This window comes from Zalophus californianus, chromosome 11 (genome assembly GCF_009762305.2).
Source record: "Zalophus californianus isolate mZalCal1 chromosome 11, mZalCal1.pri.v2, whole genome shotgun sequence".
In the NCBI taxonomy this organism is placed as follows: Eukaryota; Metazoa; Chordata; class Mammalia; order Carnivora; family Otariidae; genus Zalophus; species Zalophus californianus.
In genome coordinates this window covers 96,721,199-96,740,040 of record NC_045605.1, presented here as the reverse complement: position 1 = coordinate 96,740,040, position 18,842 = coordinate 96,721,199, and the positions used below count along the sequence as shown (strand labels likewise).

The window sequence follows — 18,842 nt, the reverse complement described above, 5'->3', positions numbered from 1 at the left end:
TTTATCTGACAGAGAGAGACAGTGAAAGAGGGAACACAAGTAAGGGGAGTGGGAGAGGGAGAGGCAGGCTTCCCGCTGAGCAGGGAGCCAGACGTGGGGCTCGATCCCAGGACCCCGGGATCATGACCCGAGCCGAAGGCAGAGGCTTAACGACTGAGCCACCCAGGCGCCCCAAGAAGGCATTGGATCTATATGTAATGCTACATGCGCACTATGGAATATGAGGCAGCCATTAAAAATGGAAGTATATTTAATGTTGTGGTCAAACATTCACCAAAAAATAAGAGAAAAAATGGAATATACAACTAGGTGTCCTGGAAAGATGTTTGTAAAATGTGGTAGAGATGCCAATTAGCCCCCCAAAATCTGTTCTTCCCTTTTCCTATAGTAATAAAAGCTCTACTCAGATAAATCCTATTTCCTCGGGCGGGGGCGGGGGCGTGGGACTTAGTTCTGGCTAGTGTGGTACAAGCAGGCGTGATGCATGTGAATTCTAGGAAGCGTCCTTTGAGGAGACAGGGCTCTCTCTTCTTGGCTGCTTCTTCCTCCATCGGCTGTCTTGGGTCCCTAGTGGAAGGCATGCGCTGACGATGGAGAGCCCCAGGTAGAGGGGGCCTGGGTCCCTGATGGTCACGGGGCTACTGTACCAGACTGGGCTGCTTACTTCCGGACATCAGTTCCTAGAGAGAGAAATGAACATGTTTAAGCCACTGTTCCTTTGGGTTTTCTGTCATTTGTAGCTGAAATGATCCTAATCAATGTCAGATGTATTGTTAAGCAAACAACAAAATGTAGGTTAAAAATAATATGAATCATAGGATTCTGATTTTATTGTAAAATGTGTGTTTCTATATATTTACCTGCATACCTAAAAATGTGGACAGGACGGTTAAACACGAAAATGTTAGCGAGGATTATTTCAGCGGGGTGAGGCTGTGAGGATATTACCTGTTCATTTGTTTGCTTGTCTGTATTTTCTAACTTTTTCACAACAAAAGTGTACTACTTTTCAGGTAAGAAAAAATAATAAATGCTCTAAATGGTATGATCCTAATGGGATCTATATGGATCCCAATCATAAGAAATATACCTTACTTATGATTACATGGGAAAAAGACTGAAACGAAAAGAAGTGCACTAAAGTAAAGATTAAGATCCAAGGACATGGGAAACTGTTCAAAATATATCATGAAGGGGGAAAAAAGATTATAAAACAATATAATTCCATTTTTGGGGGTAAAAAGAATAAAGTGAACCTAAAATAAATACAACATTATATGTCAATTATATGTCAATTAAAAAAAGAAAGAATAGGGCGCCTGGGTGGCTCAGTTGGTTGAGCGTCTGCCTTCGACTCAGGTCATGATTCCGGGGTCCTGGGATTGAGCCCTGCGTTGGGATTGCTGCTCAGCAGGGAGTCTGCTTCTCCCTCTCCCTCTGCCCCTACCCCCCTGTTTGTGCTCTCTCTCTCTCACATAGATACATAAAATCTTAAAAAAATAAAAAGAATAAAAGGACATGAATACAAGCTAGAAAAAGGACCAGAAGGAGATAAGCCAATAGATAAATGGTCTGGTTCCAGAGGAGAGATTCTGGTGATTCTTATTTTTCTCTTTCTACCTTTTGGCATTTCCTGAAATTTTCCCCAATAAGGCTGTATGAATCTTATTGACTTAAAAGTATTTTTATTTACAGGTACCTGGCTGGCTCAGTCAGCAGAGCGTGTGACTCTCGATCTCGGGGTTGTGAGTTCAAGCCCCACGTTGGGTGTAGCGATTACTTAAAAATAAAATCTTAAAAAAATGATTTTATTGAGAGCAATTTTAACAATACAGAAAAAGATGTTGCAAAGAACAATAAAAATGATCAATATTGGGTTATACTTAATTTCTGTCTTTGTTTTTAAGAAACAAGGAGTAACAGGAAAGCCCTCCTTACGGATGTCTATCAGGATCGTGAAAAAAACATTTAAATGTGAGAGCACTTGCCCTATGTGGGATGGCTGGGGGTGGGGGGGTGCTGTGGGAGAGCAGGAGAGAAGCAGCACTCAGGGACTTTGACTTCCTTCCACCTTCAGCCGAGGGTTTGGCTCTAAGTGCCTATTTCCAGGACGGAGGTAGCCTGGGTGTGAGGGTGTCAGATTTGCCTGGCACTTCCTCTGGAACATTCAGCAGCAGGCAGGGCTGGAAGAGGAGGGTCCCGGTGAAGTGCTTCCCTCCTGAGGTCAGTTGGTGCCCAACTGGTGTTTACAAAGAGGGTGGGGACCCAGGCGCAGGGCTCTGAGGCCTTTGCTCTCAGGAGAGCTGGCTCATGGCAGGCCACAAGCAAAGAGTGGCAAAACCACTGTCTCCTGCAAAGCTTAGAAGCTGGGCCGCAGCTGGGAGGATGCTGGGAAATGAGGGGCCTGAAGCTAGGTGGTAAAGTGGTCAGTGGATGTTAAAGAGATCCAGAAGGAAGCAGGGGAAAAGGGACGGGGCAGGAGCGTTCACACTGACTGCACCTATTACCATGGGTAGTTATTATCTTCATTTTCCAGAAGAGCTCTGAAAGAGGCTCAGAAGGATTGGGTCACACCAGCCCCAGGCCTCATGGACTGAGGTCCAGGCTGAAATTCAGGTGAGCCCAAGGTTCATGCTCCTCACACCACACCGGGCTGTGTCCCACGGGGCAATTATGAGGGAGCCATTCTGCGTCGCTCAGAGTCTGGAGCAAGGCGTGGGGGCATGTGGAGGTTGATTTTCAGGAGGCAGTGGGATCTGGGGATGAAGTGCTCTGAGACAGCCTGTCCTCACTTGGCGTGAGTCCCCCCCGCCCCCCCCCCCCCCGCTTGGGGGGCTCAGAGAGGCCGATAAGGTCTGAACTGATTTTGAAGAGTTTGCCAGTGTCCTTTCTTCTTGACTTTGTGGAGACCCGAGGCCTCCAGGCCCGTGGCTAGCTTTCTAGGAAAATATTAGAGTCTCCCCCTGGGAACTGAGGTGGGGATGAAAGCCACCCAGCCGTTCACACCTCACTTACCAAATGCACAGTCCTTCCCGATTCTCGCCTGGGCCAAGGTGGAGGTTAGACTGGTGTGTCCACGTGCATGTACACACACACACACACACACACACACACACACACACAAACGTGTGCACGAGTCCATACAAACATCAGCAGAGGCAGCCTCCTAGTGGACCATCCTTTTCAGCCTTGCCCTTGTCTCTAACATCTGGCACACAGCCCAAAGGCGGAACAGGCCCGGAGGCCCACGCCGAGTCATAGGCAGGCCTGCAAGCAATCCGTTTCCCTACTTCCTTGACTCAAATGCCAGGGCCAGTGCCCTCTCGATGCCAGAGCCATGGGCAGTGAGACACATTAAATCATCCTGGGGAGGCTGGAGGCTTCTATCAGATGAAGTTGGTTGAAATTCTGGCTCTGCCACATTCTGGCTATCCGACCTTGGGCGGCTTTCTTAACCTTTCTGAGAGGCTCAATGCCTTTATCAAATGGGGATGTTTTGGTTGATGGTGATAACAGACACCACCTCCTCTTCTAGTGGCTGGGGGAGGAGTAAGGAGTAAGCCCGAGAGTGCACAGTTGGTGTCTGGGTGCTGTGCATAGAGCCTGGCATATGGCAAACGCCCAGTGGCAGCGCCTGATACTTGCGTGGCCCTTTGCCTCTCCCACCCCCAGCCCCATTTAGGGATCCAGTCCTCACTCCAGAGTGGCAGGGGAGGTCCCAAACCTCTTCCATCCCCTTCTTAGGCAGGGAGTATTCCATTGTTCAGGACTGTGTTAGCTACCACGTCTGAGGACCAGCAGCAGGGAGAATTGTGGTTGAGTCTGAGGTACCAGAGAAATGGGCGCCAGTCCTTCGGGCAGGGGGACCAGCAGGTGGCCCCTTGATGCACCACCCCAAATCCTGCTGCTTCCTCGTTTGACCGGCCCCACACTGGCTGTGACCATATCTCTTCTGCCCCTGCTCTCCAAAGATCCTCACAGGTCGTGGATTCTTTCTTCTAGTCCTGCCCAGGCTGATCTTCACAACAATGATGAACGCAGCTCCCAGTTACTTACCCCAGTGTCCCCACAATGCAGACAAGGACATTGAAATCCAAAGGGGTCAAGCGACTCGGTCATCACGGAGGAAGTGACCCACCTGAGACCGTATCGAGGCTGGGAAGACATGAGTGGCAGAATGGACCCTGCTGGGTAGGAAGACATTCTGCACATTCAGACCCCATCAGTTGCTAGGGCTCCTGGTTTGGGATCCATGGGGTCCTGCTGGGGGCTGCTCAGCTCTGCTCATAGTCAGCTAACCTGGTGCCCAAGGGGATAGGAGAGGGTAGGCTTCGACTCCCCCTCACGCCCAGGAGTTGCTTGCCTGCTATGGTCTAAATGTTTGTGTCCCCCCTCAAATTCGTATGTTGAAATCCTAATGCCCAATGTGATGAGGTTAGAAGTTGGGCCTTTGGGAGATGCTCAGGTCAAGAGTGTGGAACCCTTTGCATGGGATTAGTGCCCCTATACAAGAGACCCCATGGAGCTCCTTTGCCTTTCTACCACGTGTGGACACAACAAGAAGTTGGCAAGGTCTGACTCGAAAGAGGGCTTTCGCCAGAACCCAACCCATATTGCTACCCTGATTTTGGACATCGAGCCTCTGGAATGGTGAGAAATAAATTTCTGTTTATGAGCCACCCAGTCTGCGGTCTTGTGTCACAGTGGCCCCAGCAGACCAAGGCACTGCTGCTCAGCCCAGCCGGGGTAGGAGGTGAGGACCCGGTCTGGGTGAGGTCCCGTCAGGAGCGGGAAGGGCTGGAAGTGTGGAAAGGGGGTGTGGGAGTGGGGAGGCAAGTGAGTTAGCGGCATGGAGAACTGCCACAACCTCTGAGGCTGGAAACTCACAGGGAGGAGGGGATGGTAGAGAGCCTGGGGCTGGGGCCGCCCATCGGGAGCTGGGGCCAAGGAGGAGGCTGTGGCCGGAGTTGCTGCCTGAAGCTGGGGGTCCGGAGAAACACCCAGACTTCTCTTCCTGCCCCCGCTCTTCCTCTGGCACCTTCCGCTGGGTGAACCTAGTCAGAAGCCAGTTAGCAGGGGAGTCTGTCATATGTCATTTGCCCTCTGAGATGTTGAACAGAACAGAGAAAGTAAGGAACAGATGTGATAGCAAACAATAAGCAAGCAAGCGGGACACAGATCTTTCCAAGGTGATGTCCTGCTCCCGTGGCCAACCGCAAGCTGCTCCAGGGCTCCTGCTGGGTAGCGGGTGGGCAAGCTCCTGATGCTGATGCCGTACTCCCCCTTACGAAGAGGGCTTCTGCTCACTACTGGTTGGGTCCATCCAGTGGAGCTGGCCACCCTCCTTATATCTGGCTGGGACTGCCTAGAGGTCTTCGTTTGCCTTGTCCTTCACTTCAGTGACTGCCTTTCTCTCTGGTCCTAACTCTTCCCCATCAGCACTGCCCTCACAGGGCTGGGGTCTCACCGTGCTCTTCCCCCTTGCCAGCCCAACTTAGAAGACCAGAGAAGATGCTGCCAAGAGTGTCCCACCAAACACTCTGGTTAAGAACCTGGGTCAGATCCAGCTCTGTGGCTTTCTGACTCCGAGCAAGTAATTTCGCCCTCTCAGCCTCAGTCTGTTTATCTGCAAAATGGGACTAGCAACAATACATCCCTGCAGAACTGCTATGAAGATAAAATAAGCTAATGCAGGTAGAGTGCTGAGCACAGGGCTCAGCTCTTAGTGAGTGTCCTATAAATGGCAACTTCAAAAAGCATGGGAAGGAAGAGTTGGGAGTCACCACAGACTCAGGAGGAAGCACCTCTGGACCCTCAAGGTCCGGGCTGCCAGGGTCCATTACTGGTCATTTTCCTTGAGATCTAAGTCTCCCACATTCCAGGGGGCTGAGTATGGGACAGCTCTTTCCCCGGTCTCATGGCTAGAAGGAGGCCTGCATGTTTTGCCTGGAACCGGCCTTGCACTCTCATTCTGAGCAGCACTAATGGCAGTGGGAGGGTTGGGCAATGGGCACAGGGAGCTGAGTGTCCTTGCCGCAGGACCTACTGAATGTCTGAGCATTGCAAGGCCCCCTCCCCGCTGCCTGCCAGTGCTCCTGGTCTCATCTGGAAGGACAACACTGTGATGGTCCAGGCCCTCCCTAGGCCTTTATCTTTTGAGTTTGGGGCCGGAGGTCTAGTAGCCAATCAAAAATCTCTTAGGCTTGGTATAGTATTATAGTATCATGGGCCTTCAGAGCTTGAAAAGACATCGAACAGAGCCGTAGGCTTGTTAGTGCTGGAAGGGGCCTCCTGTGGGACCACAGGGAATTGGGGCAGGAGCCCAGGGGGACCTTCAGTAGGCTGTACCTGGCTAGTGCTAGATGGGTCTTCAGTCTGAGCACAGAATGACTCCTTCAGAATGAGCCTCAGGCAGAGCCATGGGACATGAGAACGGGACAATGGGCTAGATGTAGCTGATTCAACTCTCTCATTTTATAGCGGAAGCCTCAGCTCCCTGTATAAGTAGCTAGTGAGGGGTAGGTTCCACGAATTTGCTAGACATGAGGTCCACGTGAGTACTTTAGGGGTTTAGGCTGGGGCAGAGAGAAAGAAGATGGCTTACAGCTTCTCTGGGGGGTAGTCATTACAGGTAAGAGAAGAAAAATAACAATGGAGCATTCATTCCACAAGTGTTTATTGACTCCTGTGTGAGGCCCAGCAGGAATGGAAAGAGGAGTGAGACCCTGTAAGGTAAGATGTGACCGAAAGCCAACCCAAGCTGGCTTAGAAAAACGGACATTTGTCAGCTCACCTAACCAGAGGCGCGGAGGCAGTGCTTCAAATACAGAAGAGTAAGCAAAGTAGAAATTTATGTCACTTTCTATCCTATAAGAGTTCAGAGAAAAGTCATCCAAGACCGAGAGAAGGGCTCTGCCATCCTCCACATGTGGCATCCCTCCCTGGGTCCAGGGAGACTGCTTTCATTTCCACCATCTTCTAGTCAGGGGGAAGCACACGCACAATCCTTCTGAGGGCACAGCTTAGAAGCGGTACAATCATTCTGCCCACAGTCCATGGTGAGACCTTAAACTCAAGGCCACATCAAGCTACAAGGGAGGCTGGGAAATGTAGCTCTTATGAGGCAGCCATCTGCTTGGCCAAAAATCAGGAGTTCTATTGTAAAGAAGGGGACTGTTGATATTGGGAAACCAGAAAAGCCTCTACTGCACACTGATTAGTTTAGGCCCAAGTTCTTGAACCAATTCTTGGAAAGGGCAAGTGGGCCGACCCCTGGAGCTGGGCATGGGGTCAGCTTCCACTGAGGCACATGGGCTTGTGTAAGCCTCTGGACCCTGGGTCTGTTTGTTATAGCGGCTTAGCTTGTACGCTAAATAAGACATTGTGCCTTGCATTTCTTTGGTTTCTTTTAGGAAGGGAGAGAATGGGTGTTGGGTCGTCAACCAGCAGGGAACACTGCATGACCTGCCTTGGAGGCCCTCTGACTCTGGGTCAGGGAAGGGACGTCTTTAAACAGATAACTATGGGTCAACGTGACAAATGGTAAACTAGCGGCTATATATAAATCCCAATGAAAACAGAGGGAAGAATTAAGAGAAGCCTTCTGAGAAGGGATGAGAGAGTATAATGAGTTCATTTTGTCTGGGTCTCAAAGGATAGGTGGGAATTCCCCAAATGATTTTGGTTGGGGAAGGACAATTCTGACAAAGAGAACAGCCCACTCGCAGAGCTGTGGGGGCACATGGAGTGTGGCTCGTGGCCTGTTGTGGCTGGAGAGTGGGAGGGAGGTATGCTGGGAGCAGGGAACGAAGAGCACCCGAAAGTCACGGAAGTCACGGGAGGAAATAGCCTGTCTGACAGGCCTCTGGAAGCCATGCAGGGTTTCTTAGCCCAGCAGAGATGTGGGCTTTGTCTCTGTCTTTCTCTGAGGTAGAGACTGGAGGATGACTCGTTAGGAAGCTATTTCACAAATTCGGCTGAGTAATGAAGAGAGCCTGCACTGGGGTTGCGGTGCTGGGAAGGGAGACAAGGAGCTTGGGATGACGGGGAGCCTCAGGGTAGGACTGACAGAACTTGGTAGCTGGGTGGTTGAGGGGGTTGAGCGGGAACAAGGAGCGGGTTAAGTATGGCTAGACATGATCCTAAGTTTGTATCCTTGTACTAGAAATCCAGAGAAGAAGTACAGGAGAAGCAAGTCTAGGGATGAGAGGAGTGGATGTCTCCCCACTGTCTGAAGCCTGGTCCATGACAAGCTCCTTTGGGATCCTTGCATACACGACATTCTCTCTTAACTCAGGGCTTCTGAACACTCTGTCCCTACTCCGCAAAACATTCCCTCACCCTCAAATCTCCAACTGGCTAATTCCTCATTCCCTCCAAGAGCCCTTCTTGAAGCCCCCCCCCCCCCACCTAGATGACAAACCCTCTTCGAAAAACAGAAATGGTACGCCATTTCTTCTCTTTACGTGACTCTCGCTCAGGGTTGTTTAACGTCCGTCTTCCCTGTCTCAGCCTGTCAGGTCCATGAAGACAGGGGCCATGTCTGTCTGTTTGCCCCTTCCTTTTCAACACCTTGTATAGTGTCTGGAACCCCGTAGGCACTCATGCTGGGTTCCAAGTATTCAACACTTCTCATTGGACATAGGAGTTGGCCAGTAGTTTTTATCAGGGCCCACTGAGATGTGATGCAAGGCAATGAGGCCACCATGGGGACAGTTGCGGGGATCCTTTTCCAGACCTGGATCACTCTAGACCAGTGGTTCTCAACCAGGGGCAATTTTTGCCTCCCAAGGACATTTGGCATGTCTAGAGACATTTTTGATAGTCATGACTCTGTGTGTGTTTTACTGGCATCTAGAGGCTAGAGGCCAGGGATCTTGTTAAGCATCCTACAGCGCACCACACAGCCCCCCATAACTAAGACTTATGTAGCCCAACATGCCAATAGAGCCGATGCTGAGAAATCCCACTCTAGAGACTGGTGAGCCAACTGGATGGTTAAGTTCCCATCTGGCCTGCTGGTTGCTATGGCCCAACTGAAGGAGAGCAAGAGGAGCTTAGCGGCTGTCATAAGAAATATGGACTTGTGATGTGCAGCCCGGAACCACCTTGGATCGGGCCTCAGTCAAAGGTCCCAAAACCTTGGGCAGTTTCCCCTTAACTGAACTCCCGGCCGTAAGCCCAGCAGACCAGCCTGGCACTCGCCCCTCTCTGACTCACTCCATTGGGTTTCTCTCGCTCTTTGGTGGAAGCGGCCACCACACTCTCTTCCCACCCCATCTGCCTCACTGATTATTTTCAGCTTGGCTTGCAGAGGCCCAACGCTGCAATTACACCCCAACCTCAATGGCTCCTTCTGAAAATAACATTTGGGTCGAAGAAAACCTCAGTCTGGTGGGCTGGATTTTATACTAAACAGTTAAAGAGTGGGTGTGGGCATGGGGGTTGAGGCGGGGGAACAAGGGAGTGGCACAATGGTACAATTAAAAGAAGAATCTGGAAGAAGGGGAAGGAAGAGGAAGTGAAGAGAGAGAAGGGGTGGTGGCGGTAAGGGCAGTCGCAGAAAGAAAATCTACCTCCTGCGCAGGGGTCAGCCATCTTTTAGAAGTCTTATGCCCAGTCTTCATTTATGCCTCTAATTGAAGGTTTTGTTTCTGAAATAACTTGCCCCCCCCCCATCACTGAGGCCTGGGAAATTCATGTCTGCTTGGGGCCAGAAGAATTAGTCTATGGGCATACCAATCTTTATCCAAGCTAGTGACCAGATTTTCCAACCCCAAAATAGGAGCCACATGGTTTGACAGAGGATTTTTGTTCTCTTTCCAGGTGAGAATAGCAGTCTGGGAAATGTAGTTTCATGATGCTCGTAGGTGGAATTTCCATGGTCAGTGCAGAAGAGTGGATAGGACCTTTAAAGTAGGGATTCTCACGGATATCATGAGAGATTTATGGGTTGCTTTTAGTTCAGAGGAGCGAAGGAAACCGTTGAAAGAGAACCTCCGTCCTACCTGCCCAGGGGGAGGGGGGTGGAGATGTAGGGGGTGAGGAAAGAAAGAACTTGGAAGCACCTTTTGAATTCCAAAGGAGGCAGACGGATTTAAAAAGGCTGTATGAGGTGAGATATGGGGAAATAGGAAAGAGTTCCACACAGTAGTTAAAAGCTCTGTTCTGGAGTCAGACCGACTCAGGTTCAAATTCAGACTATACTAACCACCTGGGTGATCTCCAGAGGTAACTTAGCTGTTTTGGAGAGGCCAGCAGTGCAGGCTCTAAAGCGAGGCTAGTAAGGATTTGCATCCTGGCTCTGCGATCTTTGGCAAGGGTATTTCACTTCTGGGTGCCTCCCATTTTCCCTTTGTAAAATGGAAGGGTATGTATCAGGACCCAAACCTTCTCACAGCACCACTTCTATGGTGTCCTAAGGCCAGAGAATAAAGTGCTTAGTTCAGTGCCTGGGACATTGGCAATCACTCAACATATGTTACCTCTTTTTTATTACCTCTGGAGTTTTTCTCCAAATGCAGTAGGCAAGAAAATTTTAGCTAACATACACATTTTTTTTTAATTCGAATAGTTCTGAATTTATTTTCAACTGTATTAAAATATATGACTAACATATCAAACTGTGGTTTCGCTAATGTTATTGCTTAGGGCAAGGCTATGTAGAAAAAGGGAATCGATTTAAAGTTAATTTAGAGAATAAGGAGAGTTAATAAAAGAAGTCAATTAAAAATATATAATATTGATGGAATGTGGTATGGAAGAAAACCATGCAGGCAATACCTGAATGGCGGAAAAAAATCGGAAAATAATCCACGATGCTTTCTGCTAATAAAACCTTCTAAGGCACATGGGTGGAGAAATGAGGCAGGAAGATATCGATCAAGACGCTATCAGAACGTTGCCTTTCCCTCCCTCTGTAACCACTGTTGTTCCCTTTTTGAGAAATCCGTAGGAGGGCACAGACAAGCAAGGCCTGACGCCCTAATGAGGTCTTGGAACCCTGATAGCTTTGTGGCTTGCGGGGCTCGGGGAAGGCAGGCAGAATCCAAAGGCCCAGCTCGGGAAACCGAAAGCCAACTCCCCAAGTTCTCTCTCCCGTCGCGTTTAAGGCGATTCAGGCCTCTCTGATTTTTTTTGGATCACTGGGTCAATCAGTCAGCCAATGCCTCGGGAGAAGTTTAATTAAGCTCAGATCGCCGGCGCGAGCTGCCAAAGGTCTCCCTGCCCGCCCGCGCCCCGCCCCTGCCCGCACCCCCCCTCGGCCCCCCCGCACATCTGGTGAAAAGCTTCTCCCCCGCCCGGCCTGGCGGGGCCGCAGCCCGCGCATGCGCGTCGGCAGGGCGCCCAGCGCCCCGCGGCAGGCTCGGCTTCCAGAACCGAGCGTTGCAAACTGTTGCATCAGACAGCAAGCAGCCCGGCCGGGCAAGCCAGGGTTTCTAGGAAGATAGGAAGGGTTTGAGAACCCCTTGGTTCTCGAATGGTCGAATGCGAGCGTTGGCTGTCCCTCACGGTGTTTACACGCTGGTAACACGAGCCCCTGAAAGCTCAAGCTTGCGCCAGTTGGGGGAGGGCCTTAGCCACAGGTGAAATTCAATTAACTCCACTGCTTCTGCCCCCACCCTACGGCCCCAGCTGGACCAACAGCATTGGACTCCGTCTGCTTTATTAATGGCATGGGCCCTAAAGGAATGAGCTGGGTCTGATTTCTCTTCCCAAGTACAAGAATGCCCCTGAGGAATTTCTCACTCTGTGAAAGTGCAAAACTAATTTCCCCAGACAAGAGCTGTTGCCGGTTCCCAAAAGGGCTTGGAAAGATCCCAGCAGGAATGCTCAGTGGTTCCAAAGCTCTTCACCCCAGCTGCTGGACTTGCAGACACCGACCACCAAGAACGTCTTGGTGGGTGGACACACGTCCTTCACAGATAGGCCTTCTTTTTAGAGTATCTCAGGCCCCTATGTATGGAGATTTTGGACATCAGCCAGAGAATGCACAACCACCAGGAACTCACACAGACACAGCACAAATGTAACAGTTCTCTAGATTCAAGTGGCTCTGCAACTCAGGTAAGGGAAGAGTTTTCCTCACTACTCCCTCATTCTTCTGGTCTCTGGGCCTCTGCCTTCCTCAAGGGGAGAGAAAATGATGCTGTAGCTAGCTAGCAGGGATGGGACAGTCTTGGGGGGGCGGTGAGAAATTCAAGAAGAATGAATATGATTTGGAATCTACTCTCCAAAGGGATTTCCAGGGCCATCATCTGAATTCTGCGGTTCAACGCTTTTTTTTTTTTTTTTTTTTGGAATGGTGAAGACCAAGTCATTGAGTACTAATGGATTTTCCAAAAAGACAAAAACTGACAATGTATACCTTAAGCATTCTGTCTTTACTAGAGTGTTGATGTTGAAAATCTATTCCATCTGAATAATGTGGAAAGCTAAAACAGGGCTAGTGTTCTTCCTTCCTGTCATTATTTTGAATCACTCAATGCCAACGTTCAGTAACAAAATGACCTGAAAGACTCAGCATTATCCGACATATCCACTTGCCAGCCAGTCACTGTTGTTTGTTTAAGCCAACATTTTCCTTTGAATGGTGGGGTATTATGGTACTACGGGATTTTTGTTGTTGTAACCGATGCTTCATAAATATGGCCCAAGCTATTAAGGTTGTCCACAATGATCATATGAACTGAAGGCATGCCATCTAGGAAAAGGTAGGAAGGAGTGTGGGCAAGTGCATTTCCAGGCCCTGCTTCTGAGGGTATATCTCAGGACCCAAACCTCCTGCCCAGTGGATGTCACCAAGGTGGTATCCTGGGGTCACAGCGCATGGTCTCCCGGCGCTGCCAGGAGCTATCCAGAATGTTGGATATGTCTGAACGACAGTCCCCACCTAGAGAAGCAAGTCATTGACTGTTGTGGGGCCTTCCAGGCATGAAAGTTGGAGCCCTGAGGTCAGGAGCTGAGTAGGAACTGGAGAAAGTGAGCTCTTGAGCTCATGTTAGGTTCTCTGCTGTACCCACAGCACTTATGCATAGTGGGCTGTCAATGCATGTTTGTAGAATGAATGCCCTGAAAAAATGAGGGAAGGAGCAGAGAGAGGTAAGGTCAGAGAAGTCCAAGAATTTTGCAAGAGGCCTCCTGGGATGCCCAGGGCTCTTTTGTGTTGGGCAAAGGGGAGTCCTTGTAGTCCAAAGACATAGGGCAGGAGAATCAGAACGATGAAGTGACAGGTCTCCTGAGGTCCCTTCTGCCTCAGTTTCCCTGTTTGGAAAGGCCTCCAGTCGGTGATTCTATTTAACCAAGCCTAGTGACATCATCATCAATAACAGTTGCCTCACATTGACTCAGTTCCCAGAGAGAAATTCTGGGAAAGTAAGGGGTCTGAGGGAGGGTGTGTGACTAAGACCCAGGGGACAGGAAAATCCCCTAGAAGCCACACTCTAAAACCATAAGCAAAGTGGCGGCCCAGATGGTTAGATGATGCAGGCATACACCAAAAGCATGATTTGTTTTCCACATTTCTTGGGCACTCACTGATTCTAGACACTATACGGAGCCCAACCCCAGACAAAGCTCCCGTTCTAAGGGCTTATGATCTAAATTCCTTGTGGAAAGTCTGTCTTTCAAATGTTTAAAGCACCTCATTCAATCCTCATTTCCACTTCAAGTCATGCACCTCCTTCCTGAGAAACCCACCAAGTTTGAAGTTCATAGCTGGCCTTCCTTCTGTTTTTGCTATTTATGTGCCAATTTAAAGGGTGGGGAGAGCTACGTTAATTTAAAAATAAAACACAAATAGCAAAAGGAGTCTTGGTTAAAGTAAAAAAAAACCACAGAAGGCATTTTTTTTCCCCTCTCATATTTTTCAGATTTTCCTAGAACCACCTTTATTTCCTCAGAGCCCAGTCATAGAAAGTGAGTGGGCCTCTTTGGACGCTCTTCCAAGCAAAAGCTACTAGCCTTATTCCTCTTCTCCTCTCATTGAACCTTTAGGTTTTCTTTTTCTTTTTCAGACATTTGAGAGAGCACTTGAAGCCCCTAAATCACATGTGGTATTTCTAACCACTCTTAGAGTAGATTTTGGTTTGTTTTTGCTTGGTTTGTATCTTACCTCTTCTGTTCAGTTGAATCAGCTTGTACATTCCGGTGATGGGAACATGGCATTAAACTTAGATCCTCCCGGTGGATGCCCAGATTGCCATTTACCAGTCTTGTGGCTTCTTCTATCAAAAGGAGAATAATGGTGTACTCCTCTCAGGGCTGTCATGAGGATTGAGGAGTGAAGACACATAAAGGGCTCAGCACAAAACAGGCTCTTAAGACACTGTAGCTATTAAAAATAGATCCTTTCAACCAATCTGCTCCTTCCTTAAACAAGCCCCTCCTCCTGTTTCGGCGAAGAAAATTAGTTATCTATTCCAAGTCGATGATTTATCCCCATTTTACATCACCAAAGCGCCCCTGAGAAGGGGAGACAAAGCCGAGGTTGACCTGCAAACACCTGAGCCTTTTAGTGGAATGGAATCAGTGTTCTTGCCTTTCAGCAAGAGGCGACCAAATCAGCGGTGCAGGGACTTGGGGAAGCCTTTAAGGCCCATGGTGGGATGGCAGGACCACAGAAAATGGGGGAGAGTGATCAGGAAAAGCAGGCCCAGGGTTGAGATGAGGGGCCAGAGGGGTGCCAGTCGCCAGGCAAGAAGGATTCCCACTTGGTGGGCGGGGTGGGGTGGGGCGGGGGCGGTTCTGAGTCCAAGCGTCCGCAGGCCGGCCCCGGGGTCTGTTGACCATGGGACCCGAGGCGCGTGCGACAGCGCCCTCTGCCGGCCGCGCGGAGCAAGCAGCCACCCCGCCGCTCTGCAGGTGGGACCAGGGATCCCTCCCGCTGCCTCCGCCCCCGCACCATCCCTTCTGAGGACCGCGCGGCCGGGGCCCGACCGGGTTCCGGGAGACGCGTCCCTATCAGACGCCTGCGGGCTGAGCAGAGACGATGCTCGGAAACATCCCATACACCCGGGGATCGGAGGCCGCGGGAACCCACCCAAACCCCGCAGAGGCTGCGCCTCTTGGGACCCGGGGCCAAAGCCTGCTGGGCTGTCGGAGGTGGTTTGGAAGTGGCATCGCCTATGGCCAAGACCGCGGGTTCTGCGGACAGAGAGAGGAGCCCTGGGTTCGCTTTCTGCCTCATCCATTTTCCAGCTAGGTGACCTTGGGCAAGGTACTTAAATTTCCATGTGCCTTAGTTTCCTCATCTTTAAGATGGAGAGAATGATCCCGACCTTATGGGTTGACATGAGGATTACATGGGATCAGACAGCCTGGGCTGGAATTCTGGCACTGACATCAGCTAGCTGTGTGCCTGGGGCGAATTACTTAACCTCTCCGTGCCCCGGTTTCCTTACAATAGGGATAATAACGGTACTTACCTCCGAGAGTTGTTGCCTGCAAAACGCTTAACACAGTGCCTGGCACAGAGTAAGCGCTCAATAAATGGTGGCTCTTATGGTTGTTGTCGTTATTATTGTTCTTAAGAGCGCTGAGCACACGAGCAGAACTCTAGCGGGCTGCTATTATTAGTCTCTTTCTTGGGTCCGGCTATTTCTTTCCGGGCATTGTTAAAATCTTTTACCATGCGGTCGCGTCCTTATCAGTAGCCGAAGGACAGCCGGCCTTCCTGAGATTGGAAAAATCGAGGTTCCCCTGGAGGAGGGCCAAGGACGCGGCCGCGGGCTGCAAGGACCGGGACCTCCCCGGGGGACACCCGCACCACGCCGCCGCCGCCCGTGCCTCCATTAGCGCGCGTCAGAGCCGCAGTGACGTCGCCAGGTCCCGGCGGTGGGGAGGCGCGGCGCGAGGAGGCGCAGCCTGGGCACGCGGGGAGCCTGGGGGCGCCGGGGGCGGGTGGGTGGCCGGGGTGGCCGCCCGGCTGCAAGAGACGTCTGCGGCCGCGCGGTGCCCTGCTGTTCTCCGCGGCTTCGGCCGAGGCAGCCCCGGTCGCTGCGGGAAGTCCGCGGCCGGGGTCGGCTGTCCAACCTCCCCCCCCCCCCGCCCCGCCCCGCCCCGACCTGCCAGCGCCGTGCGCCATCAGGCTCCGCCTGCACCCCGCAGGGAGGCCGCGGAGGCCAATGCCCGGCCCGCCCAGCCCGCGCGGGGCTGGTCTCTCGGCTGCCGCTCGGCGTCTGCGTGGTCCTCCCCCTCCCACCCTTCTCTTCCCCACCCCCGCCCGCCCCAGTCACAGCTTGCGGGCCCCCCGGGCGCACCCATCCCACTGCTCGCTGGATGGTTCGACTTGGCTTGCCCTGCACGCACCTCCGACTCGCCGAGCCTTGCCCCCATTATTGCCCATGTCAGCGGTGGCGCTTCCACCCACCCATCGTCCTAGATGTCTCGCCTTCCCTCCTAAATACCTCTTTGGGCGCTCTCCACTTCTTCCAGGATGGCTTCTTAGTTCCAGCCATCCTAGTTTAGGCTATTAACATATTCCTCTCAAAGATCTCCTTGACTGCACCCCAGCCTCCTTCAGATCCATCCTCCACGCGTTGCTAGAGCCGGCCACCTACGAGCCACGTCTGGCCATGCCTCTCTTGGCTTGAGGCTGGCTGCCTTCTTGGACACTCTGTCTTCATGCACACTCTGGTCTGCCATTTTTGAGCACCTTCTCAGCTAGTCCTGGGTGTAGGACCCAGGTGGGATCATGCTATGGAAGGTCCTCAATGTCTTTATTGCTGTTGGGTCCTCTCCAGGGAATTTGCACCTCACTCCCTCCTTCTCCTTCCCCAGTTGGCTTCCTCTTACTCATTCTCCACAACTCAAGATATGAGTCACCTCTGATAGGAATGCCTTCCCAGTTCTGCTATCTATGGAAGAGAAGTCTCTCTGGGTCCCAAAGCTTCCCATCTCTGCTGCTTTCCTCATAGGGTAAAGACCTGACCTTCAAGATGGCCCATGAGGCCCTGCATGGTCTGTGCACACCCCCCACCCCCATCACTTCCAACTCCAGCCCCTTTTCCCTCTGCCCTGGCCACACTGGGGTCTCAGTTCCCAGTCTCTATGCACACCCTCCGACCCCAGGGTCTTTGCACAGCTTGTTCTCTCTGCCTGGTACACCTTTCTGCCCTTCCTCACCTACTCAATTTTTGGCTCTCATCCTAAGTGAGCATCATGTCCTCAGAGACAGCTTCCCTGACTCCTCCCCTAACCCCACCTCCAATTCAATCCAATCCTTCTTGGATAGATCAAACATATAAAAAACTATGGGAGAGTAATATCATCAAATCTGTTTATTCTGCACCCCTCCCCTGTCCCTCCAACCTTTGCCAAAGCTTAACATTTGCCCTAATTTCTTCAAATCTTTTTTTCAAGAACGTAAAACATCTTTAGATCTAGATAGGGCGCTTTGAACCCATGTCTGTCCCTCTCCTAAGGTAACTAACCCCTCTCCTGCTTTTGGGGTGTATTATTCCTACACATGCTTTTGTATTTTTACTACATTTGTTTATGCCTATAAACACTTTATAGAATTGCTTGGCATGTTTGTAAACTTTGGGAAGTGGCATTATACCGAATATGTCATTGTACAACTTGCTTTTTTTCACTCAGCGTTTATGATTTCAAAATGTATTCACATTGATACATGTAGTTCTAGATCATACATTTTCACTGCTAACTCGGGTCCCATTGTATGAGTTCACCACACTCTATTTACCCATCTCTTTCCGAAGGACGTGTAGCTTATTTTCACATTTTGTGTTGTTAGAAACAGTGCTACAATTAATGTTTTTCATGCCCATCCCCTTGTGTGAAAGTGAGCCGTCGGGCAGATGCTGGTGTGTGAAATTGCTGGACTCAGGTCATGTGAATTGGCAGCTTCACTCAGCCTGGCTGAATAGTTTTTCAAAGTGGTCGTACCAATTTACACTTTGATAGCAATATGTAAGTAAGAGTTCCCGTGCTTGGCATCCTCAACAACACTTGGTAATGTCAGACTTTAAAATTTTTGCCAAGCCGATGGGTGCGAAGCGGTATTTCAGTGTTTTAATTTGCAATCCCCTGTTTACAAGAGAGACTAAGCATACTTTCATTTGTTTATTGGCCATTTGCCTTTCATCTTTTAAAAATTGCCCTTGGTTTGACAGTGCTTCTATTGGATTCTCTCTTATTATGTGTAGGAGCTCTTTATATGTTATGAATACTAATCCTTTGTCAGGCTGCAGCCCATCTGATGTCTTTTACTCCACTCAATTACAGTTTAAATCTGTGGAATTATTTGATTAATGTCCGACTTTCCCACTAGACTATAAGCTCCAGGAGCAGAAGGACCATCCCCTCTGACTAATGCAGTGTCTAACACCTACCAGCAACTCAATAAATACTTCTGGCCTGAATTGCATGGACATTATTTGTCTTTTTGTATGCTTCTGCTCAGCCCTCACCCTCAACCCCTCCCAAGGCCATAAATTCCTCAAGAGCAGGAATCCCGTGCTATTTTCCTCCATCTTTGTCTCTATCACAACACGACACCTCTGGCACAGAGGATATATCCAATCATTTTTGCTTAATTAATTTTATTTGAGCCTTCTCTTTCCTTTCTCCTCAACCTATCTTTTTTATCTCTAAGCCCAGTTATATATTATCTATAAAATGAACGAGTAATAAAAACCTCCTTGGGTGTTTGTGAAAATCACAAGGTATACCGTATGCCAGTAAGAAGAGCAGTGCTTAGTACACACTTGGTGCTCAATAAGTGGTAACTTCCATCGTTCCCACAAGAATCATTTGGGTGACTAAAGATACACTCTGTTTCATTTTAACAGACCAAATTCTTTCAGAGAGAGAATAAAAGT

The 18,842-nt window shown here is 50.2% G+C and overlaps 1 long non-coding RNA gene across 1 annotated transcript; it reads right to left on the bottom strand.

Annotated features, from left to right (window-relative positions):
• Positions 1–56: 56 nt before the first annotated feature.
• Positions 57–16,024, bottom strand: LOC113914651. The gene is made up of 3 exons (XR_003517496.2): positions 15,426–16,024; positions 14,114–14,262; positions 57–680 (listed from the first exon to the last, which is right to left on the bottom strand). It is a non-coding gene; the product is annotated as an uncharacterized LOC113914651 (long non-coding RNA).
• Positions 16,025–18,842: the final 2,818 nt, after the last annotated feature.